Genomic DNA, 26783 nt, shown 5'->3' on the forward strand with positions numbered 1-26783 from the left:
CATTCAATCATTTTAAATATCATGTCATAATGACAATTTGAAGCCAACAGATGTGGTATTGGGGATTGAAAAAAAAAAAAGGTTTTCCTGAAGATATAGCTCCCAGAATTTTAAATTCTTGAGCCTGTTTGCACAGCCGTTAGATCTCACAGCTCTGCCATCTTTTTGCTTTGCATCAGTTATGCATTCAATCCTGGGTGGCATGACTGAAAACTCACTACGTCTAAAACACTTAGGTTTATATTCTCCCCTCCCTATAAAGCCAGAGGAGTGGGGCTTTATGGGGGCGCTATGCAGAGACACTGTGGGGCTGGAGTGCAGTGCTGCTGTGCAGCTCCCATTCACAATGATTCCAGATTAGTAGCCACAATACCTGGTCACCAGGGGTATGTCTAGACTACATGGCTCCGTCGACGGAGCCATGTAGATGAGGTTTCTAGACATAGGGAAATGAAGTGGCAATTTAAATCGCTGCTTCGTTTACATCAAAATGGCTGCCGCACTGTGCCGATCAGCTGTTTGGTGGCACAGCGCGGTAGTCTGGACGCTCCGCGGTCGACAAGGGAAGCCCTTGTGGACCGCCCCATTACGCCTCGTGGAATGAGGTTTACCGGGGCGGTCGAAAAGGGCTTGTCTTGTTGACCGCGGCGTGTCCAGACTACCGCGTTGTGCCGCCAAACAGCTGATTGGCACAGTGTGGCAGCCATTTTGATGTAAATGAAGCAGCGATTATTTAAATCACCGCTTCATTTCCCTATGTCTAGAAACCTCATCTACATGGCTCCGTCATTGTAGCCATGTAGTCTAGACATGCCCCAGTTGCACAAGTTACTAGTGCCACTGGCTCTGCATAGATGGATGTGCAACTCCTTCCATGGCCTGCCCTTTTTCAGCCTTCTTCATTGGACTGTTCTAGACTATACAGTCTAGAGAGTTTGTGCATCTGTCTGTCTGTGTGTCCATCCACACATCTGTGAGTCTGTTTGTTCAAGAACTCCTGCTAAATATTAGGAGCTAGGTCCACCAAATTTGATAAGCAGCTTCCTTTTATCTTAACTTAAAGCAAGGTCAGGGTTTGGTTGTGCTGGGACAATGGGATGTGCCAAGAATGTGATTGTTTCTCATAAAATGGAAAGGGAGGGGTCTGTAGAGGGACAGTTATACTGTAGAACAGTGTTTCCCAATTTTATTTGGCCACTAAACCCTTTTAAACTCGAAAGAATTTTGCTGAACTCCTAATAACCGTCTAATATGTGGAGCTGAAAAAGTTGACCACAAATAAGTAAGGATAATAATAAAGAAATGCTAAACAAGGTCATGAGATGAACATTTAGTTTAATTGCACATATTTAAAAACAAACATCACATTTAATTTGAACAAACTGTTAATAGGGGTATATAATAGGCGATCACACCACTGACTGACTGCGTGCTCAGCGCTGAACAGTGACATCATTGTCCCCACGCTCTGGCTAAGCTGGCATTACACTTATTGTGGCAAACACAAATGGAAATAGTTTTAAATAAAATTCATAAATGCTTAAATATTCATTATTTTTTTGTAAATCATAAAATGTTATTGTAATGGAATTTTCTTGCGGAACCCTTATTTTCATTCCGTGGAACACCATTTGTGAAACGCTGCTGTAGAATGACCCCAGAGGAAGGGGGGGGGCAGCTAAAGGCCAGAGATGGGGACCCAGGACAGGTATAACTCTGGTTGGCCAGCAGGGGGCGGGGGTGGAGAAAGGGAGAGCAATCTACTAAATATTTCAGAGAGTTTGTCTGTTTGTATGTCTGTTTGTTTGTGGGTATGTCTAGACTACATGGCTCCGTCGACAGAGCCATGTAGATGAGTTTACTAGACACAGGGAAATGAGGCAGCGATTTAAATAATCGCCGCTTCATTTACATCAAAATGGCCGCCGTGCTGTGCCGATCAGCTGTTTGGCAGCACAGCGCAGTAGTCTGGACATGCCACGGTCGACAAGGGAAGCCTTTGTCGACTGCTCTGGTATGCCTCAGGAAATGACTTTGTCGACCGTCCCGGTATGCCTCATGAAATGAGGTTTACCAGGGTGGTCGACAAAGGCTTCCCTTGTCGACTGCGGTGCGTCCAGACTTCCATGCTGTGCCGCCAAACAGCTGATCGACACAGCGCGGTGGCTATTTTTATGTAAATGAAGCAGCGATTATTTAAATCGCCACTTCATTTCTCTATGTCTAGTAAGCTCATCTACATGGCTCTGTTGACGGAGCCATGTAGTCTTGACATACCCTGTGTGTCTGTCTTTCCCCCAGTCAGGCGATATGCACCCTCTCCTATCTGTGTCCATTGCAGCTGCAGCAACCATGGAGAGGCACTTCTTTCTGTGCCAAGCTGCTCCGGTGACAGAAGTTGGGGTGGTCCTTTTTCCCCAGGCCAGCTTTCATACTGAACTCTTCATCCCCAGTCCCACCCAAGAACAATGGTTTAAATAAAGAAAAACAAAATTTATTTGAAATACGGACCCAAGCCACGCAGGGTAAATCGTCTAGTGTTGCATATATGGATTGCATACGAGACCCCAGCATAATACCTTGGCTACGTCTAGACTGGCATGATTTTCCGCAAATGCTTTTAACGGAAAAGTTTTCCGTTAAAAGCATTTGCGGAAACGATCATCTAGATTGGCATGGACGCTTTTGCGCAAAAGCACTTTTTGCAGAAAAGCGTCCATGCCAATCTAGATTGCCATTTTCGCCATCGGGGCTTTTTTGCGCAAAACGGTTCTCAGCTGTCTACACTGCCCCTCTTGCACAAAAGCATTTGCGCAAGAGGGCTTTTTCCTGAACGGGAGCAGCATAGTATTTGCGGAAGAACACTGACAATCTTACATTAGATCGTCAGTGTTCTTGCGCAAATTCAAGTGGCCAGTGTAGATAGCTGGCAAGTTTTTCCACAAAAGCAGCCACTTTTGTGGAAAAACTTGCCAGTCTAGACAGAGCCCCTATGTGGGGCTTAAGTAATATGTTGGGCCTTGAGTTGTTCTTCAAAGCTGTTATGGATAATTCAGGCTGGCACAAACTAATTGCCTGCATATGATTTTCTCACAATTAGAATGTGCTAAGAAGTGTGATCACATCTCAGACTCAAGAGCATTTACAACAAGATTTGCAAATGTACCCAGGTAAGATTAGCATAGCGACAAATATTTTCCAAAGAGGTTGAGGGTAAAAGAAATGCTCATGGAATAGGTAAAATGTAGCATACATACTTTCATTCAGCATTAATGTGATCCAAGATTGTCAGAATAGCAAGTTTTTATCTACAGTAATGAGTTTTTCATCTGTGATTTTATGTAAGCTAGAAAAACTGTTCTCAGTGGCTCGACACAAAGCACATTGGCGTCAATGGAAAGGTTCCCTCTGAGTGAATGGAATGTTTGATCAGGCATTTTTATTTGCCATATTGATTTTGGATTTGAACGTCTGCGCTGGTCCGTACAGCAGTAAGCTTGAAGTTGTGTATAAATGACCTCTAAACTAATTTCAGTATTTCGTAACATAAAGAACTGTGGAACCTCCCCTCCAAAATAATGACATTAGACACCTGGTGATACCAAAGGAGATGAAAATGATATCACTGACACTGAAAGGAATCCCAGATCACTGCTAGAAGTTGGTATGGACCCTCTGTCAGCGCTGAGATTACTGGGCAAGGCCTAGCTGAGGGAATGTATTTCCAGTCATGAAATTATAAACTGGCATGGGGTTCTCAAATTTTTTTCATTGTATGGACCACATCAGAATAGAAAGATTCTCTGAAGGGAACCTTCTCTTCTGTTCATGGTTGAATCCCATTGGCAATAGCTACAGCAAAGGCTTATGGGGACAAGCAATTTTAGAAAAGTAGTTAATATATTTTGCCTTTGTTTAATGTGACTTAGCAGCTGGAAACAAAGCGAACCAACCAGTAATGTGACCACCGTTTAGGACCAGCAAAAGCTGCCGAATTTGAGTCAAGAAAGTACCACAGAGCTGACACAACAAATCAATTCATAAAAAGGGATTTTATAGCTTTTCAGAGAAAACAAACACCACAAAAGATAAATGTGTAAAGCACCTAAAACAAATTGCTCAGTTTAAAATGAATTTCTCAAAAGGATTACATTTTCAGTGATGTTTTACTGCACAACAAAAATTATTAGCCCCATTAAAATATTAGAAATACCATTTTAAAGGGTTGTTGTGTCCCCCCGCCTTTATCCACACAATTACTATGTGCAAAATGTAAAAATCAGGGCAGGGAAAAAAGAAATGGTGAAAAAAGCCACTTTTGTGAATTATGGGGAAAAACATACCATCTGTGATTTAGTGCATTTCCAACTGTCCCATGTGTGATCTAAGCACAGTTCTCATTGAAGGCTGAATCTCAGAGACATTCTATATGATAAAATGTTTCTTTTGGAAGACGCCTATGTGGATGTACTTGTCTCTTCAGGAATACGTCTCTTTTAGAGGAGACATAAAAACCTGAAGGGCCCGATCCTTTTCCCACAGGCTAGTTTTGCTGTGACTTGGGCTATGTCTAGACTGCAAGCCTCTTTTGAAAGAGGCTTTTTCAAAAGATACTTTCGAAAAAGCCTCTTTCGAAAAAGAGCGTCTGGACTGCAAGCGGAAATTTCGAAAAAGCAAGCCGCTTTTTCGAAAGAAAGCAGCGAGTGAGTCTGGATGCTCTCTTTCTAAAAAGCCCTGTTGGCATTCAAGAACACCTTTTTTCTAAAGAGCACTTTCGAAAAAAGGCGTTCTTCCTCGTGAAATGAGGTTTACCGCCGTCGAAAGAAAAGCCGCGTTCTTTCGATTTAATTTCGAAAGAACGTGGCTGTAGTCTAGACGCAGGTGAAGTTTTTTTGAAAAAAGGCTACTTTTTTCGAAAAAACCCCTGAGTCTGGACACAGCCTTGAAGAGGATCTGCATCAGATAAGCGTTGCTTATTAAAGTTTCCAAGGTACTTTTCATAGGCCTAGGGTTGCATCCAGGGCATGGTGCCATATTTTTGGGCCTAAGGTGCTGTGTATAGATGCTGTGTGCTTTTAAAGGGACAGTGTCTATTCAAAAAGCACATTTCCATCTGTCAATGTTCTACCTACTATTGCTATATGTTATACCTAAGAGTTGCAGCTCCACTGGCTAATACTCACCATGGGAGTACTAGTATAGACCAGGGTCTGTAGGCCACACACATTTTCAGCACCATGTTATCTAGACCTCCTCTAACTAGGATTACATGGCATGGTCCTTAAAATGCTTGGGATGAGTCTATACTGGCACTCCCTTCACTGCTCCAGAAGTGATGCTGCACCAGTGGAAGACAAAGGATTTTAAGTAAAGTGCATAGGCTAGACACAGCCCAAGATGACTGTAACTGGAGAAGATTAGCAACTTTTATGGGGCTTCTCTGTATTTCAAAGTAGTGTACAGAGGACAGTGAGACGGGGAGACTCCCTTCCCTAAGATCCAGTCTGAACCTTCCTCCTAATTTCAATTTAGCAACTAATCCCCAAAGACAGCTCAAACTTAATGGGTCACTGCTCTGCCCCACATCAGATGGCAAGGCCTGGGAGGGAACAGGAAGAGGAGTCTAATGACTTTGCATCGAATTCTGCTCTTATACTCATGCAACCTCCTCTCCCGAAATCAGTGGAGCAATCGGGGGCATCAAAGCAGAATCTGTGCTGTTTTTCCAGACGCACATGGGCAGACACTGTATTTTCCTTCCAATGTATGGGCAGCTCATTGGGCTAATCAGACAGCCCAGCCCTCCTGTCTGTGAGGATTAGATCCCTGAGATAGTCCAATGAAAAAAAGAATGATATTGTTCTCATTCACAAAACTCTGCTCATCTCTGGGCGTTGAGCCTTGATTGGGGTTCCCGTCAATAGAATAAAAACAAACAACTAATAATCCTAAGAGATGGCTTCATTATCTAGGTTTCTGTTTACTGAGGGGGAAACTGAGTTGGAGAAGTTAAGTGACTTGTCCAAGGCAGCATAGAGATTGGCAAGGGGTGAAGTCACAATACAGGTTTCCTGCCTGCTATTCCCATACACCATAGTTCCCACTAAGGTGCAAAAAATTCTTCCCCTGCCCACCTCCTCTGGAGAGCCGTGCAACAGCACTTGCACAGCTGGCAGCTGCTCCAGTGGACGGGGACAGATGAGATGTCATGGTGAGGTAGCCACTGGGGTGAGGGACCAGGACCTGCTGTGGCTGCATGGCATGGGGAAGCTTGCTCCAGTGGCAGTGGCTGCCACGTGACGGGGGGGAGGGTGTGTATGTCTGCTCTGGTGGCTGGGAACGAGACATGCCACATAGCCGGGGAAGGGGGAATGGGGTCTGCTCCGATGGCCGGGAACATGTGTGTATTAATAAATTGGGTACCATGGTGACACATCCAAACCAGCACACATGACTTCAATATTGGTACACAAGCCAAAACTCACTCCGCTCCTGGTTGGAAAATCTTACAGGGAACAGTGTATACACCATCTAGTATTCTGCACTGTAGAGTCTTGCACAGATACAAAACGTGTATCTATATCCACAAAACGTGGACCATAGCCACAAAAGTGAGCTGCGGATATCTGCAGCCACACCTGCAGATGTGGATACCCGCAGATGTAAAGTGGATATCTGCAGATTTGTAGGGCTCTGCCCCACTGCCTCTCTCTATGGGTATGTCTACACTACCACCCTAGTTCGAACTAGGGTGGTAATGTAGGCAACCGGAGTTGCAAATGAAGCCCGGGATTTGAATTTCCCGGGCTTCATTTGCATAAAGCTGGGTGCCGCCATTTTTAAATGTCCGCTAGTGCGGACTCCGTGCTGCGCGGCTACATGCGGCATGGACTAGGTAGTTCGTGAAACGAGGAGTAACGGTAGTTCGGAATAGGAAGCCTAGTCCGAACTACCTAGTCCGTGCCGTGTGTAGCCGCGGGGCACGGAGTCCGCACTAGCGGACATTTAAAAATGGCAGTGCCCGGTTTTCTGCAAATGAAGCCCGGGAAATTCAAATCCCGGGCTTCATTTGCAACTCCGGTTGCCTACATTACCACCCTAGTTCGAACTAGGGTGGTAGTGTAGACATACCCTATGGTACCTTCAAGCTCACAAAAAGTGCACACTCAGGTGTCTTAGCAAGTGTATAATACCCTGGTTTCCTGTGCACTATCATGGTCAGGGGTGCCAACAGCCTCTGCGGGCCCCTGGCAAAGTGTGGGGGGCTGGTGCTATGCTCCTGGAAGGGGCGGGGCCTCTGGCAGAAGGGGCGGGGCCAGAGGCAATCAGCCCTCCATACTGCATGGAGCATGCCACATCAACTCCCCGAGCCCTTAGAGCCACCCAGGGTGCACAGTGTGGTGCTCTGCTGCTGATTTAAAGGGTTTTGGGCTCCAGCTGCTACCGCTGCCACAGTAGCAGTGGCATGGCCGGGAGACCCAGGCCCCTTTGAATCACCAGGCGCCAGGGCAACTGCCCCCTTTCTCTCCCCTGTCAGCAGGTCTGATCATGGTAATGGCCCTGCCTCTCCAGACCCTTACAGATCTGGCCCCCAAAGGGTTAAGGAAAATGCATGCACTTTGTGCTCTTCCTCACTGAGGAACATTCAGTTTGAACGCAAATGGCTTCCCCCCCCCCTTTTTAATCAAACCCTCAATCTGTTAGGCCGAGGCTAACTTTGGTGTTCCATTAAATAAAATAATATGTCCCCACTCTTGTTTTTAATAGGATAAGACTCTGCATTTCCACCTCACTTCTTTCCTGACACAAGAGCTTATTGAAAGCAATTTCCAGTCCTCTCCCCGTTCTTTGATGGCAGAAGTCGCATTGTGTTTCTTTTAGGTACACATCTCAGCAGCTTCTGCTTCCCTCTTCTATGAAAAACACCATCAGCACAGTCACATCCACTAAAAATAAAACAAAACAAGGGAAAGAGCCGTAAATCTCTGAGAGGGAGCAATAACTCTTTCAAGTAAAGTGCCTATAAATGATGCCCACTCTTATCTGTAAGAATAGTTTTTTTGTTATCTCAAGTAAGGGTAAAATGTGCATGCTAACAGTGTGTCCAGGAAGATCTTTTTGGAAACAAGAAAATTCTCCTAGGCTAAAAGCAGATTGAGGACTTTTGATTAGTTTAATTGAACTACACTATCTGTTGAAAGGGCCACTGCATGGCTATTATCAGCCAGGTTGGGGTTTTTTGAGATGGCTAGAGTGCCATATTTTGTTGGCAACGTTGAGGCATCATGGCATTCGATGGGATCTTCCTGGGACTACATGATTTGGAATGTTCCCTGGGCCGCTGTGGGTCCCATGTTCTCCTCTGCACCTTACTCCAGAATCATGGCCAGGACCTTCAGTTTCTCCTCTACATTCTGCCCCTTTGCCACATTCTGGGGTGGTAAATCTGGTGCGCGCTGGGGTGGCAGGTTTGCAGAAATGTTGGCGATGCTCAGAATGACCAGAGCCCGCACCTCTCTTCTACCCAAACTCACTCCTTCCCACTTGCCTAACGCTCTGGGTGGGATCTGGGGGTGTGGGCTCAAGGGGGGGGAGGAAGGAACTTGGGTGTTGGGTATAGGGGCATGATGCGGCTTGCCAGGGTTCGCCCCCGGTGGACCACCAGATGGTCTATTTATCTGTGTGCCTGCAGGTACCACGTTTGACAGCGCCCGTTGGCTGGGAATGTCGAACCGTGGCCAACGAGAGCTGTGAGTGGCCATACCTGTGGATGTGCAGGTAAATAAAGCAATGCTTACTTGGGGCACCTCCCTCTGGCAGTGGTTTCTAGGTGAGGGGGGAGGCTGGGACATCTCCAAACTGCTGCCTCAGGCACCACCTCATCATTTCCCACTGGCCACATGTGCTCTTGGGGTGGTTTCAGTGTGTGGAGACACCTCCACCTGGAGGCCAAAGGGACCTGCTGGCAGCTGCATGGAGCTAGTGGCCAAAAGCTACTCTAGCTCCAGTGTGCTGCTGGTGATGGTTGCAGGGTCCTCGGGCCATTTTAAATCACCCAGGCGTGGCAGACGGGGTCAGGGGATGCCCTGTGGGCAGGGCAGGTTGGGCCAGGGAAGGGACCTGGCCCTGAACTTTGCTGGAGCTGGGAACCAGGCCAAGAATATTCCTGGTGCCTGGGCACCATGGGCCTATAGAACTCGCTGCCCCTGTGTGCATGGGCCCTTCAGGACTGGTTCCAGGCCTGTACGTGTGGAGAAGAGAACATATTCGGGCTCATGGCGCCAACACCAGATCAGAGGTTGTGGGACTGTCATAGGAGTGGGAGGAGGGTGAAGTGCTGTGGCCTGCAACATGCAGGAGGTCAGACTAGATGATCATGATGGTTCCTTCTGACCTTATGTATCTGAGTCTAACAGTGCTACAGCCAGGCCTGTCCTTTCCTTTGTACTCAGCTTCATTCATGAACAGACTGAACCTGAAGGGCAAGGGAGAGGAAGCTGTGAAATTAGTGGTGGGCACTATTTGGCCAGTTTTGTGGAGTTCTTACACAGGGAGAAATCCCTGCTCAGGCAAAACGACCATTGCATTGAAATGGAAGTTGCCTAAGCGAGGATTTTACTGATAGGGAGAAGCACCATGCAAGGTATAACAAAGTAGGTCAGAGGAAGGTGAAAATGGATTATACAGCAGTTCCATTTATTTTGGAAAGACCACTCATTTCGGAGGAGCTAGACAAAACCATCTCAGAAGCCTGAATGCAACTTGGGAGGAAGGCTTAGTTTTGTGGTGTATTGTGGCTCTTACTGGAACAGGGGATACTTTAAAGATAGCCATACTGATACAGATGTAGCTCAGGCTAACTTAGAAGCTGTACAGCCACAGAAGAGAATTTAAGCCACGTATTGAAAAGGTGGCAAGAACATTTGGGAAGCTGGGTCCACTCAGACATCTTCAGCCTTGTCTGTATTACCATGGGCTGTCAGCTTAAGTTATGCAACTTCAGCTATGTGCCTAAAGCGTCTGAAGTTGACGTACTTAGGTCTGCTTACCACAGGATCTTCACAGAGATAAGTCAGTAGCTGACGCTCGCCCATCGACTCCACTTACTCTTCTCGTTTTGGTGGAGTGCTGGAGTCAATGGGAGAGGGTTTGGCGGTCGATTTATCGCGTCTATCATGCTAGATTGATCACTGCCCCCTGATCTAGCCCATAGTGACGACATGCCCTTAGAAAAGAAAAGAAAAAAGAACTTAGTAAAGGGATCTAGTGGACAAAGAGGGAAAAAATAATATTAAAAATTAATATTAAACAGCTGCCACAATGACACCTGCTGAGAGAATAATGCTAATTAAATACCAGCAGATCTTTAAAGCCTGAGTCTGTGCATCATTGGCCACAGGGAAGTTAGAATCCTTAATAAGTAACTGGTATATCTTGAAGGTGCAGTTTGTGGGAAGGGGTTTTCCTCAGCTGGTCAGGAGGCCTGGAGGCAGACAGAAGGCCCCAGGTGGCTGAACTGTGGGGGGAGAGAAGGTGCCTGCCAGTCAGAAGATGGGGGGTGGGAGATAAAATCCATGCTGTATGGGAGTGAGGGAAGAGGTGAAGAAAGCCCTACTGAATGGAACCTCCTACCCTGAGGACCCCCTCACCACCCAAAACTCACTCTTGCTGTACAGGGAGGTTTCAGCAAATCCAGTAATGTGCCCGAACCACTATTGTTTACTGCTTGAACTTTAGCAATCAAGCTAACAGGCCCAAAACAGGCCTAGACAGCATGACCAAGTCAGGGAGGGGAAGGAGAGTTTGGGTGCCACAGAGAGGGCAGCTTGACCCCGCATCCTTCCTGAGGACCAAATTTCTGGTAAAATCGCTAAGCTGTGCAATAAGAAAAACAGGAAGTTTGTCTAAATGCCCTAAGACATACATCTATCAGGGCCCCTGAGCATGAAGTCTCGGAAAAAGGAAAAAAGTGATGATCAGAAGAAAACCTCTTGCTTAACCTTTAAAAAGTGCTTGCCTAACAAGTTTTTGAGTGACATGTTATTGTAATACTAATGGATAAATAGGGAAGAAAAGTTTGAATTGGGGGGACAATTTTGGGAACACTTGGAGGGACGCCTCGAGGACTCTTCACTTCTGGATGCATCTTCGCTCCCACCGGGAGACGGAAGACTGGCCATCGGAAGCCTGCTCGGTGTCACTTGAGAGCCACACTCAACTTCGGTATTTATCGAGGGTGGGGGTATTTTACTAACCTGTTGCTGACGTGTATAAGTGCTAGAGACTAAGTAAAGTTTAGCTTTAAGTGAAAGCACTCTTGTGTTGTCCTGTTTGTACCACCCATCTATCGGTCAGACGACCGTGTCTCCCTTGAATTATTTCCTGACACCACCTCGCAGAGAATAAAAGCTGAGAGATTTGGGTTGAAAGAACCCCAGATAACATTGCAATCCCTCCCTACATCCCCAGATTCCTGCCTTGAGTCCCTCCTCAATCCTCACCCTGACTCCTGCATCCCCCCACACTGCCAACCCCCTCCCCTGAGGGATCCAGGCAACACCAGGTAAGTCTTTTAGTAGTTAATGAGAGTGTATTGTGAGGAAAATACTGCACAGCTTCTTTTCTTACCTGGGCCCTACCCAGCCATCTGTAGTCTTACAGGGTATGTCTACACTACCCTCCTAATTCGAACTAGGAGGGTAATGTAGGCATACCGCACTTGCAAATGAAGCCCGGGATCTGAATTTCCCGGGCTTCATTTGCATAAGCGGGGAGCCGCCATTTTTAAAACCCCGCTGGTTCGAACCCCGTGCAGCGCGGCTACACGGGGCTCGAACTAGGTGGTGGAACGAGGTGTACCGGTAGTTCGGAATAGGAATCCTAGTTCGAACTACCTAGTTCGAGCCCCGTGTAGCCGCGACAGAGCCATGTAGTCTAGACATACCCCAAAGGTCTTTTTAATTTGCTCATGGATCCCTTAGGGGCAATTATTGCACCTTCCCAAGGCAACTGGTGACAGCATGGGTGACGGGAGGTGATTAGGCTGGTTTCTGTGCGATTCTGCTCCCTGTTCCCCCCACACTCTCAGTCACACTCTGGTTCTAGGAAGAGCAGTGTCATTGGAAACAGTAGACTCACAGCAGCATGATGTGACTGTCTTCTCTTTTGTGTTGCTGAAGTGCTTTGGGGGACACAGCCCAGGGCGGGCTTGTATACCTCCCCTTGAGATTAGATGGACAATTCCAGGCATGATTGGAGGGCAACATATGGCCTTTTGAAATTACCCAAGAAGTACCAGACACAGCCTTGCTGATGCTGCAATCCACTACATGGAAACAAAGTCACTGATGGGTCCAGTCAGGTTTTTTCTCTTATGTAAAAGTTTACAGACTATGCAGTCTGGCAATTATCATCCGGATGTTCTCTGCATATACGCCAGCCTGATACAAAACTCTAAGCAGTTTGGATGGTAGCTGTATAAACGAGAGCTGCTCAGCACACATTTATGAATCGACCCCTTTGGAAGGAGGAGATCGTGTCTGGGAAATAGGTGTGTTTTATGCCAAATGAGGAGCAGCGATGGGGAGGGAGGAGGAAAGGGAAAAGTCATGTTATGTGAGTGGCATCCATAAATTTACCTCTCATTTAGTTACATAAGCTCTGCTAACCTTCCTGACAGCGCCATCTAGTGTTCACAGCGTTTCCTACTGTTCTGTACAGGCAGTCCCCGGGTTACGTACAAGATAGGGACTATAGGTTTGTTCTTAAGTTGAATTTGTATGTAAGTTGGAACTGGTACATATTGTAGGGGAAACTCTAGCCAAACATTTCTCCAGAGCTCAGTTTTATTCTCCCACACCTCACTTCCCTCAGTCCTTTATTCTCAAGCTGAGGTGTCTGCTGAGAAAAGCCCCTACGCGTCTCCCTGCTCTGCTGGGGGGGGGGGGGGCTCTAGCTTCATGTCTCCCTGGTCTGCTGGGGGGAAGCAGCTAATGCAGGGTTGCCTCACCCCATTTGTAAGTAGGGATCCGATGTAAGTCGGATCCATGTAACCCGGGGACTGCCTGTATATACATTCCAGTAACTTCCCATTATATTTTTGTTGTTGGACTGCAACATGTAAAACAGTTTGAGGATATGCAATAAAAAAGAAAAAAAAATCAGCCTTTGCCTTCCATCTCAGTCATTAATTCCTGACTGATCAATCTTGGAGAAGTAGGTTCCCCTAGTATATGTTGCCATGTAAACTTGTCCTAACAGGCTTTACAGAATCATCATTGTTCAAAGTGGACATGGCCAGCATGAGACTGTGCACTTCACTTGTTCAGCTGTAGGATCTAATTGAAGACACTTAGGGTATGTCTACACTACCACCCTAGGTCGAACTAGGGTGGTAATGTAGGCAACCGGAGTTGCAAATGAAGCCCGGGATTTGAATTTCCCGGGCTTCATTTGCATATTGCCGGGCGCCGCCATTTTTAAATGTCCGCTAGTGCGGACTCCGTGCCCCGCGGCTACACGCGGCACGGACTAGGTAGTTCGGATTAGGCTTCCTATGCTGAACTACTGTTACCCTCGTTCCACATTCCACGAGGAGTAACGGTAGCTTGGAATAGGAAGCCTAATCCGAACTATCTAGTCCACCGTGTGTAGCCGCGGGACACGGAGTCCGCACTAGCGGACATTTAAAAATGGCGGCGCCCGGCAATATGCAAATGAAGCCCGGGAAATTCAAATCCTGGGCTTCATTTGCAACTCCGGTTGCCTACATTACCACCCTAGTTCAAACTAGGGTGGTAGTGTAGACATACCCTTAGTTCTGGAATTGCTGTTTAGGGTCAGACAGTCTTTTTGTTGTTGTTGTGTGTGTACCGTGCCTAGCACAAGCGTGTTCTGGTCCATGACAGAGGCTCCTAAGTAGGGATGAAAGTGGTATGAGCCGGTATAGTGTAACTCTAAGGAATGACCACTAGTATGGGCCTGTGAATGGCCAACATTAAAAGGCTGCCGTGGCGGTGTTTTAATGTCACTGTGCTTTCCCTTCCCCTCCCACATATCTCCTAAGTGCTACCACAATACCAATAATAATAATAGCATGCAGAAAGAATATGCCCAATTACATGTCTAATTTGCATGTGCATTCACCACAGCTGTACCAATAATATTATTTCTGTTGCAATAGATCTTAGAAGCACTAATTTGGGATCAAGGGCCCACTGTAAACATACAGAACGAATAAAGGGCCCCTCCCTGAAAAATCTGCAATGTCAGTCCATGGCAACACAAGAGATGGATTTACCAAACTGAGAATGTACTAACAGGCCTGCCAATGGGGAGGCGGGTGGGATGGCAAAGGGGGCAATGGCTGTGGGGCCCGGCGATTCAAAAGGGCTTGGGTCTCCTAGTTATCACTGCCACTACTGTGACTGCTGGAGCCCTGGGCTCTTCAAATCACCACCGGAGTCTTGTGTGGTATGTGCCGGGTGGCTCTGAAGGATGGCTGGGGAGAGGGGAAAGCATGAAACGGAATGGTCCAGATGGTGCTGAGGGCTGGCTGCCCCCTGTCCTACCCCTTCTGCCTAAGGCCCTGCCCCTTCCTGATTACCACCTGACACAGCACATTGGACTACTCCCTCACCCTCATCTTCACAAAGTACATTGGGTTGGTATTGTCGGTGAGTACGAGTCCCTGATGTGATCTTGAAAGGTCAGACAGAAAGGAGCGCCCTGGCACACATTGTCCTTAACTGTCCACCACTGTAAAGAGTCCAGAATTGGCAGGGGAATTTGGACCAGCCTTTCCAAGGGATGACCAACTGGATGAGAGACCAACTTCAGCCACATCTGGAGAGGACACAAGTACACTCTTCTACTGTCTGTGCATATGCACTCGTGTGGTCCATTGACCTCAGGAATAGCTTCAAATATAGGCAGCAAATTGTCTGGAATTGCTCAGTTGGCAGAAACGCTTTTGAAGTTGGTAGTGTCTAGCTGGGTCTCAAACTGAATTCTTTGAGATGGAACCAATGTTGACTTACTGCTGTGACATTGTATTCCCCACTTTTTAGGAACATAGGCTTCTGATATGAATATAACATAGTGGAGGTAAACTTTATGCAAGACAATTCTTGTAAGCTATCATTGGAAAGGTTATTATTTCCTGCATATGATTATCCTATTTGTATGAATGTATCAATTTTGTATCTGAGGATAAGAGTATTGACTAATCTATCTGTATTTCAACTAAGCTGCTTTGGGTGACTCCCCCTGATAACACTTCAGGTACAACAATGAAGAAGCCAGACAGGGCTGATGGCCTGTGGTACTGTGAAAAGTCTTGGCCTTCCTGGGAATTTAGTTCCATGCTACTACTTACTCATGGATGCTGGGATACCACAGAGTCAGGTGACATGGTCACCTGGTACTAACCGGCCTCTTGGCCTGCTGATCTGTTCCACTGGGATTCCCACCTTGCACTGGCCGCTGTTGGAAGACTGGGTTAGGTGGACCTTTGGTCCCATCCAGTTCGGCCATTCCTATTCCTTATATCAGCACTCCTCTTAGAAGATGACAATGTGTCTCCCTGAGGCATGGAATGGCCCGAATTAATTTCACTTCTTCCTCACTGTACCAGAGGCAGATGAATGACTCTTCCTTTTCTTGGGGGGAAATGCCAGAGCTGGAGCATGGAGAAGCATCACTTGCAGGATCTGAAGGCAGCGTCTGGTCCTACAAGGGCCATGGGATGCTTATGGAGGTGCTGATTTAGCCACAAGACTCTTGCCACCTGATTCCTCTTTGTGAAAAACTTGTACATGGAGCACTGGTCTTCCCTGTGTCCTTCACCAAGACACAATAAGCACCTTGTGCGGCGATGGCGCCTAGGGATGCTCCCATATCACAGACAGTGCTTCAATCCTGGTGTGGGCATTACACGGGTCAGCCAACTACTCTAACCAATACTATACTAACACTAAACTTAACTTAGCTTGTATATCAACTCCTCTATACACCACAACATCTCTCAGAAAAATGAGCCCATAGCATGAGATGAAGCCACACCACACAGAGCTCTGACTCCATCCATGGCTGATACTGAGCAAGACAAAGGAATGGAGGCAGATCAGGGTGACACTGCCCTTGTATGGCCATGGAAGGGGCGTGGGCTGCAGGGCATCCATGCTGCCCCTGTGTATACTGCTAGGCAAAGTTTTCTGGCTCCAGGGCACTGGGCATGCACACACCTAAGTAACATACATGGCTTCATCCAATTGAAGAATAATTACAAATAGCAACTAGCCATGCAGAAGCGAAGGAATTTCACACGTCTAACATTTTTCAAAATTAGACCCATTGAAAATACTATTTAGCTCCTAAGCACATGAATCAGTGATGATGGACGAACCTCAGCAAATATTTGGAATTGTAGTTGCACTTCACCCAGACAGCTAAACACTCCCTTCTCCAGACCCCTTATATCTATCTCCTTGGGCTGGGAATTTGGTGATTGACTTGGAAATCACCCTGGCACTTACAGTCACACCTGGAAATGCCATAAGCACAGAACTGGGGGAAAAAAGGGGCGTTATTATTGTTCATTGTTATCTGTTAGCCCTGGAATATATAGACACGCCACAAGACGTAAGCCTGAGGTTTTGTTCCTGCAATGATAATGAAAACTGCAAGAACAGAGGTCCAGTTTGTGCAAGCCCTAGTTAGTGCAATGGCCTTAACTGAGAACAATCAGAAAATGAGACAAGTTAGGTCTCTGACTCAGTAAAGTACTTAACCATGTACACCATTTGCAGCACATTTTTTGCTGGATCCGGACCTGTGTGACAGAGTATTTTGCCCTACTGTAATTTATTTGAGCCTGAATCATCCTCCCTTTCCAGCCATGCACAACAGCTGGCTCTGGGAAGCAGCATCTGTGTAGAAACTTACAGCTGTTTCAGCCCATCTGTGGCATGACCACTTCATAGTTCTACTGCAGAACATTTGAAGTACAAGTGTGCACTTAGGGGACCTTTCTCTCTCTCTCTCTCTCCCCCCCTCTCTCTCTCTGTCTGTCTCCACTATGCTCTGTTAGAATGACCAAAAAAAAAAAAAAATCCTATTCTGCTTCTCAGTAACCTGGTGTCTCTGCCCAGCACCCTCCTTGCCCAGTGACTCTGTCTCAGCACCTCCTCTATGTGAGATCAAGCAGAGTGGCAGCAGGGGAGACTAGAAATCAAGGGAGTGGTACATTGTAAAGACTCCAGGGAAAATCTGCTGAGAACTATAAAACTTTACCTACCTGCTGCGAGGAAGGAGTCAGCGATCTAGCTGAATGAGCTACCCAGCAGGCTGTCTTCATTACCTGGTAGGATGAGCAGATGCTGAGTTGTACAGGTTCCTAAGCCCCCTGCCCAACTAGGACTGCAGGCCTTTGTGCTCTGTAGGACCCATATTATCCTTTTCGACAAATCTTGGGAGTTCTAGTCTGAGGAGTTTCTGTTGGATCAGATAGAGGAGCGTTATCTCCTGCAGATTAAACAAGATTCAGTGACTGTCCTATGTCAGGATTCAGGAAACAGTATGGCTACATCTAGACTGGCAAGATTTTCCGCAAAAGCAGCTGCTTTTGCACAAAAGCTTGCCAGCTGTCTACACTGGCCGCTTGAATTTGCGCAAGAACATTGACGATCTAATGTAAGATTGTCAGCGTTCTTGCGCAAATACTATTTTGCTCCCACTCGGGAAAAAGCCCTCTTGTGCAAATGTTTTTGCACAAGAGGGCCAGTGTAGACAGGGAAGAACTGTTTTGCGCAAAAAAGCCCCGATGGCGAAAATGGTGATCGGGGCTTTCTTGAGCAAAACCGCATCTAGACTGGCCACGGATGCTTTTACACAAAAGCACTCTTTGCGCAAAGGCACCTGTGCCAATCTAGACGCTCTTTTGTGCAAATGCTTTTAACGAAAAACTTTTCTGTTAAAAGCATTTGCGCAAAATCATGCCAGTCTAGATGTAGCCTGTGATTTGATTCCAGTGATTGGGGATCAGCATTATATTATGCTGCATATTCTCTATTGCTTTCCTGAGGACACAATAGCATAGGATAAACGTAATCAGTCTTGGCCATGTTCAATGTTCCCTCTAATCTTTTCCATCCATGAGCAGATTTTTTTCCATCCATGTGTGGAATAAATTTTTATGTGCACCGTGGCATGAGTGAATGTGCACCACCAGTAGAAACTCAAAACGTAGCTGTGAGAGCTCGGCTAATCAGCTGAGTGGCATTTGAATTTCTCCTCAGTGGCCGCACAAGTGCTCAGCTTGTAGGGAACACTGCTCATGTCCCCTTTCCATGTAGAAAGTCCTGCAGTTTTACCCATAGAAGGACTTCCATGCATAGAAAGTAGCAGCAGGTTGCAACACCACTGTTCCCCAGACAGTATGTCCCTCTGTCTCATTTATATCTACTTTGGATTCCGGTCACAAGTGCAAGTGGAGGAGGAATTAATGCGTATGGAGTTAGCAATGGTGTAGATCAGATTCTATTATTAAAATTTCAAAATATTTGAATTTTTGTTGAAGAAAGCAAACTAACCTCCAAGAATCTTTTACAGCAGCTTTTCCTGACCCCATTTTTCAAACCCACTCATCAGTTGGTTTTCTAGCCATATCCCCATTGCTACTGATCCAACTCAGATTTCTAGATTTTTACAACATTCTCAGTCAGATGGACAGTTTAAAATATGGATCAGAAAGTGAAAAGGCAACTTTCAACTTTTCACTCCACTACTGTGAAACATTTCCCATCCCACGTGGAACCCACAGTACTTTAACAAAAGCCCAAGCGAGATGCAGCATATGCCCAAGCAGTACAGACTGTGCAGAGCAACTTAAACTGGGGTTTGTTTATTGTCGTGTACTCAGCACAGCAACATTTGTGCAGATCTGAAGATGAAAAAGAAAAAAAATCACCTCTTAATGATAAGCAATTTGTGTCTCTTCAGCACCACCTTTTGGCCAGCAGAATAGTAAGCCACACAAGGATTGGAACTTCTCCTTTGATCTGAATATATTCTCCTCCTGCTCTGCATGGCTGGGTAAATGGAAGGAGGGAGAAATAGAGTCAGATAGTCTGTGTTTGATATAAAATAATACCCTACAATATAGATATATATAAATATAAATGTAGGTATATTACAACTAGAAGATTTACCTGGGATTACTTTGGTCCTTAACTCAAATAAGTTGTTTTTCTTCATTTAAATCATTGCCCTGGTGTGGGGTTGGTGCTGAGGGGTTCAGGATGCAGACTGCCCCAGGGAGAAAGGATAACCCCAGCCCTCTCTCACTGCAGCAGCTTGGGGCCAGGTGAGAAGCACCTCTCCATGGCCGCTGTAGCAGGCACAGCTGGGGAGGAGCGTACATTCCCCGACTGGGGGACAGACAAACAGACAGGCAAACTCTCTGAAATATACAGTAGGTAGCCATCCCTTTCTCTACTCCTGCTTTCAGCTAGTCCAGTGGGGTTATAGCTGTTCCAGTCCCCATCTCTGGCCCCTTGCTGCCCCTCTATGGTCATTCTGCAGTATAACAGTCCCTCCTACCAGATCCCTCCCTTTCCATTTTATTAGAAACAATTAAATTACAGATACACCACATTGGCCTGGCACAACCAAACCCTTGCTTTAAGTTATGATAAGAAGAAGTTGCACATCAAATTTGGTGGTCCTAGCTTTTGCCGTTTAAGAGGAATTCTTGAACAAACGGACTCACAGACAGACATATGCACATTTCTAAGATATATGTTAGAATGGATGTCAATAGTGCTGGGCTTTGATATTGATTTAGAATCCTAATATTGGCTGTATGGTCTTTGATTATAATCAATTAAAATTAGCAGGAAAATAAGAAAATAAAAATATATCACTTTGGAAACAGGAACACAAATTATGAAAGGGAAGGACATAAAGCTTCTATGACACTTGTTTTTATTAAACTCCCTCAGCTCTTGTCTATTATTTTTCTTTTAGATTCATAGACCCTGAAGGGCAGAAGAGATAATCTAGTCTGATCTTTGCAAAACACAGACCAGAGATTTTCTCCCAGTAATTTAACTTTTAATTTTTGTTTGGGCTAAAATGTATTTTTTAGAAAACACACCCAACTGACATTTAAAGATTCCAAACGATGGATAATCCACCATATCCACAGGTCAATTGTTAGAGTACTTATTACACCCTCCTGGTAAAATAAGCTGCTTTATTTCTAGCCATGGTTCATGTAGGCTCAACTTCTAACCACTAGATTTTGCTATCCCATGTTTGTTGCATTCTGAATTCCAAGCAAGGACTTTGTCCTTCTACTTGTTTGTCAATTGTTTGAGCTAACATAACACAATTAGGAACAATACCAATACAATGAGAACAACAATATATTTTAACATACTTTAACATGTTAATTACAAGTGGTCCAATTCTGCCATCCATGCCCATGCAATGTAGTTCCACAGACCCCTCCAAAAACTCACAAAGACTTATGCAAGTGTTTAACTTTATACAAGTGAGTATTCCCATTGGGGGGAGGTAGTGTTTGATATACCAAATAAAATCACTGACACTAGCAGTGTACATTTTAAAGATCATGCAGACTAGATGTTATGCCTGCTCTGAATAGTCTTTTTAAATTTTTGCGTCCCTTTGGCATATTATGTGACTCTAGCATTATTCATTACAGTCTCAGATTGTGCTTGTTTTTTTAACAACTCTTAGGGCAGGGGGACTTACTCTTAATTGGTACCATCTGGAAACAAGAAGGAAATGAACACAAAGAGATGGAAGTCCTTGCACTTTTACACATTTGCAAAACTTGTTTCATTTGTATGTTTTATCTGCATCAATTTATGGAGTTGATTTCCCATTATGCATTTTTTTGGAGGGGATGATTTGCTTTAGGAAAGAGATGACCTAAACTTTGCTAGCAGCCCTAGAAAATAATCATTTGGAACCAGAAAGTTATACGATTTAGGCTGTTAGCGAACTAGGCCTTTTTATGCAAATTGAATATCTTTATTCCCAGTTTTTTCTGATCCTACATCACTTGTTCAGCATTTCTTCATTCTCCAGCACTGGTTTCCATAACGGCATGCAATCACACTCTCACACAGATGCCATTCTGTGTTCAAAGCACTGAATGCTACAGGGCATATTAGTGTTTTTATGCTTTAGATCTATCTTTATGCAACTTGAGAGCTCATTAATAGATACCATTTTGTGTGATTAAAAAAACAACAACCTGGTACATGAGAATCTTTGAACAGGAGAATGGATTGCAAGTAAAATGACTTTCTTCTCATTATGCAGATTATAGTCTAGAGTCGATTGGCCAAGGTATGTGCAGTTAGCACCACCTAGGTAATAATCCCTTGACGAGGGTGGTGCGCAAAATAGGAATATCCCACCCCTCCACAAAACTCTTACACATTTGCAAAGTGAAGGTTTTCAGATTTTGTTTTTGCAGAAACAGATTCATTTAACCCTCCCTCTGGAATTAATTTTAAAGGTTTAAAAATACCACAACAAAACCTTTCCTCCCTTAATAAGTGAAATATCTGAGATCTCATCAAGGCACTCAACATAAAAATCTGGTGAGAGCAGTCTGAAATGGACAATTTAAGACAACTGACATTTCATGCTGGTGAAGAGCTGTTTTCATACGGAATGTCTTTTGGAAATTGCACATACGAAACTGTCATTCTATGAAAACTAACCCAAACCAAACTTAGGATAAGGAGTCAAATTGTCCAGCTCTGCAGAACAAAAACTGGAAAACAAACAAACAAACAAACAAACAAACAAACAAACAAACAAACCTCAGTTACTTTAAGTAATAAACAATTACTTTGTGTCCTGATATTATTCATTATACACGTATCAGAGGGCTAGCAGTGTTAGTCTGAATCCACATAAACAACAAGAAGTCCTGTGGCACCTTATAGACTAACAGATTTATTAGAGCATAAGCTTTCCTGGGCAAAGACCCACTTTGTCAGATGCATGTAGTGGCAATTTCCTATGGAATTTCCAGGACATGCATTTGACGAAGTGGGCCTTTGCCCACGAAAGCTTATGCTCCAATAAATCTGCAGTACACAAGGGAACCCTCAAAAGGATGGAGGGAAAAATAGAGAAAGGCGATAGAGAGAAACTGGCTAAAGACATATTCTGGAGGGATCAATACAACTTATAATGCTGAAGTAAAATAAAACTGAAGACCATTGCAAAGAATCATATTTGCCTGTAAATGCTGCAAAGTTCTTCTAGGTGGCATGATTGAGCAAAGCAAGGGACTCCTCCAGAAACAGCCAAAAACACACCCACCTTCCAATTAGCAATTTTCCAGAAACAAAACATAATCTGTCTCAGGAAGGATATAATCCTGTGACCAGCACAGTTTGCTAACATGGCAATGATGTAACATCTCATGCATAATCCACCCAAGGATCACTGACAAATCTTTCAGAATTGTGCAAGCAGGCACGTGTCATATCTTACTCCTTGACTCTGTATTAAAGGTATGTCTCTTGGGGTATGTCACGAGGAGTAACGGTAGTTCAGAATAGGAAGCCTAGTCCGAACTACCTAGTCCATGCCGCGTGTAACTGCGCGGCACGGAGTCCGCACTAGCGGACATTTAAAAATGGCGGCGCCCGGCTTTATGCAATTGAAGCCCGGGAAATTCAAATCCCGGACTTCATTTGCAACTCTGGTTGCCTACATTACCACCCTAGTTCGAACTAGGGTGGTAGTGTAGACATACCCTTGGTTAGTAATGCAGCCCAGGAGGGGTCAAAACAACGAAAGAGAAATCCAAATGGCTGGATGCAATCCACATATTGTGCCTACATTCCAAAACAGCCAAGTACATTCTCCCAATCTCTGTTTCACCCTTTTGTAGGTTAAAAATACATGCTACTAGAAGATTTACCTGGTATTGCATAGACCCTTCATTCAATTCATTTTTGTTGTTTGGAAATGCCCATGCTTCATTTAAATCATTGCTCTGGGATAGGGCTGGAGATGAGGGTTTTAGTATCCAGGCTTCCTCGGGGAGAGAGGACTACCCCAGCCCCCTCTCATTACTGCAGCTTGGGGCCAGGTAAGAAGCACCTCTCCATGGCCGCTACAGCTCCAGCAGGCACTGCCAAGGAAGGGATGCATGTTCCCTGGCTGGGGCAGGTCCAGGTTTATCTGTCCCCTGCACTCCACAGCCAGAATGAGGAATGCAGCAAACTGTGCACTTTCCCTTCGCTCCCTGACGAAGGGGATCAAGTAGCAATGTTCCCGTAGGAATCAGAGGATGGGCGGAGGGTTAGGGGGAGGGAGGGCGAGGGGGGCAGGGAGGGGAGAGGCTTGGGGCTGGAATAGTCCCAGCCAGCCCCCTTTTCTCCTGCCTGGTGATTCTGTCTCTTTCCTGCTTGGTTTTAGGAGATGACAGTGAAGTGTCACGGACGTATGAAATGAAAATCTCTGCCTGATGTGCAGATATGAGAGACAAAAAAACACTCCACTGTGCACTGCTCACTCAAACACAGTCCTGGCAACTTACCACAGAGGTAATCAGAAAACCTCATTAAATTCAGACGGCTTAATCCCAGCTGGTTACACTGCCATGCGGAGGCGCACACTGGGCCAGATTCTCATTGCCACTTCAGGCAAAGTGTTCAGATTCTGGCTGTTGCTCGCAAGTGGAGAATTCGACTGGTGTCAGAAAACTCCCTGCCGGCATAAAGAGGATGTGTCAGAGTGGGGAGAGGAGTATGGCAGGAGCAGGGAAGTAGAATTTGGCTTCTCACGGGGGAATTCACTAGTTCATAGGCAGTGAGGGGTTGTTCTGTAGCAGCCCTAATGCTTCCCTCACTGGGGTGCAGAACTGATTGGGATCCCTCCTCCAGCTCTGAGTACAGTTCAGATAATGGGAAGAATTGAGCCAGGAACCACTGGATTGTCAGTGCTCTGTACTTATCTCTCTATCTCACAAGCAGAGACCTATTGGGCTATAATGGGGTGGGCAATAATTGTTGATGGGGGCCACTCCAAGAATTTGGAAAGTGGTCAAGGGCCACACCCTTCCATATTCATGGAGGAGGTGCGGGGTCTGGGATGGAGGTTGGGTACAGAAGGGAGCTTGCAGTAAGGGATTGGAGTGCAGGAGAGAGGGTGGGGTCTGGGAGGGAGTTGTGACCTGGGTTAGCGAAGTAGGAGACAGGGGTTTTGGTTGTGACCTTGGGCAAGAGGGGGTTGTGACTTGGGGCAGAGGACTGGGATGCAGGGGTTTGGGTTGTGACCAGGGACAGGTGATTGGGGTGCAGTATCTGGGAGGGTTTATGGAGGCAGGAGGGGGCAGAGGGTTTGGGTTATGTGCGGTAGGGGTGAAGGAGGGGGGGCAGAGGGTTGGGTTATATGGGGTAGGGGGGCAAAAGGGGTGGGGTGCCAGAGGAAGGCTCTGGCGGGGAGACTTAACTGCTTGACTCCTAGCCAGTAGCCTTCCCAAGCAGACTCCGTCCTGCCCTGCCTCGCCCCATCCCTGCACTGGCTGCAGGGCCAAGTGATTTCTGAACAGCTACAAGCCTGAGGGGAGGAAGGGAGGGTGCTTCCGATGCTGCAGCTCTCCATTGGCCAGAAACCTGCCAATGGGATTGTGCTGGGGGCAGGAGCAATGCGCACACCTTTTCCTCCCTCCCCCAGGCTCACAGCTGTTCAAACAGCGCCGCAACTGCTGCTTTTATCAGCAGCATGCAGGGTTCAGGCAGGGAGTCTGCGGGCTGGAATTGGTGGCTTGGCCGGATCCAAATTGCGGAGGGTATTTTGCCCAGGCCTGGACTATAAGACTACTTTGTAGACACTGGACAGATTCACTTAACGGCCCAGGTATATCACAGGCCAACTCAACTTCAAAAGTAGGCATTGATGGCGGGCTGAAGGAGATGGCCTGGGCACTGATGAAACATGCTGATTCAGCACATACTCTGGGTAACCTTTTGCCAGGGAAGCCCCTGTGAAGTCTTAAAAAGAAATTGGAGCTGTGTTCCCTCAATGGGATCAGCTATGGTGACACGGCTGCCTTCTTGTTTGTGAGGGGGAGGATTTCCAGGAAGGGAAGCCCCAGATGAACCAATGAGAGAGAATTAACTGTAGTATGTTTTAAAACACTAATTAGTTGCCAGAAATGTTGCATCCTTTAGGCCTGGCCAGTTTCCTGGGTCATGGCAAAGGAGGCACAGTGCTACTTATGGTTTCATCACCATAGCCTGTGAAAACTGCCCAGAAAGCAAGATTATAGGACTGCCCAGCGCCTGACCTGAGGGTGAATTCTCTCTCTCTCTCTCTCTCTGGGAGGGTGGGATGAATTTCATTTGTAGCAAGTAGCATGAGATGAGCTTTTTGTGGCCAACTCTTCTGGATTAAGAGCAGCATGCTGACTAATAATGTTCCCACATCATCTCCTCATCACAGTGCAGCCTTTCTAGCCCTTGCGGGTTTCCCTCAAATAATGTACGTGCACACTGTCCCTTATGCAATTAGCGGCATGCCCATAGTTAGCACATATAGCCCAAAATTAAGACAACGGCAACTTGGGTTGTGACCTAGGATATCAAGGCATCAAGACCCTTCCCCCCACATTTCAATATATCAGCCAGAGATGTGTAGTCTATTGGTAATCCATATCTATGTCACATAAGGCTTCATTCAGTCTGGGAGATGCTAACATTCTTTCATTAACCATAGGCATTTAACAACACTAAAAAAAGTCAAAACCATTTCTCAAAAGCATTTTTATGCTCTGCTTTGAAAAGAATGCAGTTGATTTATTTCAAATAAGTTTATCACCCATTCTCCATAGCCCACCTCCTCTCCCCAAAAAGCAGGCTGTGTTCTGCCAGGGAGCTTTTGTGTTTCACAGAAATATTACGATTTGTTGAAACTGTTTGATGTTGATGGGAAACATAATAATATCAGTTGCCCAGGGAGAGAGATTTGTATATACAGAGGGAATTTAACCTCAAACATTCAGTTCACCTGTTCATGTGTGATTTATATCGCCCCAGGCTCTTAGGCAGACTGAATGTTGACACCCTTTGAAGTTGAAAGAGGCCCCATGACTGGTCTTTAGAGACCTCTATGATGTCTCTATCAGCCTGTCAATGGAAAACCAGGCAGTACAGACAGGCCCCCCTAAAGATTTCAAGGTCTTGTAGGCAGGGGAATGGTGTAGGCATTTTACTTTCACCTAGTACTTTAGAGGCCAAATATGATCTGCTGGTCTAATTGATTGGCAACAGTCTAGTATGCTACACTCTGCACCCAGCCAGATCTGAAAGACAGAATGTCTTTTAGATATAGATCGAGGAGGCAGTGTCAGAGAAAGAATCATTTAATAGTTGCATCCCCTTGGTGTGACGGGGCTGTTCAAATTAGGGCAGATTTGTAGGACTTGGTAACCAGTGGACAAGACGTCATAGTGCAAACTAATCTCTCCTTCTTTGGAATGAATGAGCCTTTGCATCTTATAAAGTCAGAGACTTGATCAGAAAGGGAAGAGGTGGGTGTAGAATTGGAGGACTGACATATACAGCTAGTGGAGGAGAAAAATCAACATTGATTTTGCACTCCTTTTTTGCATTTTCTGGTATGTATCAGGAGTCTCCATGGCTGTGTCTAGACTGGCCAGTTTTTCCGGAAAATCAGCCGCTTTTCCAGAAAAACTTGCCAGCTGTCTACACTGGCCACTT

The 26783-nt window shown here is 45.8% G+C and overlaps 2 long non-coding RNA genes across 3 annotated transcripts in view; one reads left to right on the forward strand and one right to left on the reverse strand.

Moving 5' to 3' along the window:
* The first annotated feature begins 1528 nt into the window (after positions 1-1528).
* LOC112546390 (uncharacterized) lies at positions 1529-11565 on the forward strand. 2 transcript variants are annotated; one of them, XR_012895644.1, is made up of 4 exons: positions 1529-1708; positions 3101-3170; positions 8693-8778; positions 11470-11565. It is a non-coding gene; the product is annotated as an uncharacterized LOC112546390 (long non-coding RNA). The 2 variants fall into 2 exon arrangements; XR_003090083.2 differs by lacking the exons at positions 8693-8778; positions 11470-11565 and adding an exon at positions 7768-8036.
* A 5603-nt stretch (positions 11566-17168) lies between these two features.
* The window catches only part of LOC142818295 (uncharacterized), a 261674-nt gene continuing 252059 nt past the window's right edge, over positions 17169-26783 (reverse strand). Inside the window, exons 3-4 of the long non-coding RNA XR_012895706.1 lie at positions 18968-19088; positions 17169-17493 (exon numbers count right to left, since the gene is read on the reverse strand). This is a non-coding gene — a long non-coding RNA (uncharacterized LOC142818295). The remainder of the gene's footprint in view (positions 17494-18967; positions 19089-26783) is intronic.

Source organism: Pelodiscus sinensis, chromosome 14 (assembly GCF_049634645.1).
Source record: "Pelodiscus sinensis isolate JC-2024 chromosome 14, ASM4963464v1, whole genome shotgun sequence".
In the NCBI taxonomy this organism is placed as follows: domain Eukaryota; kingdom Metazoa; phylum Chordata; order Testudines; family Trionychidae; genus Pelodiscus; species Pelodiscus sinensis.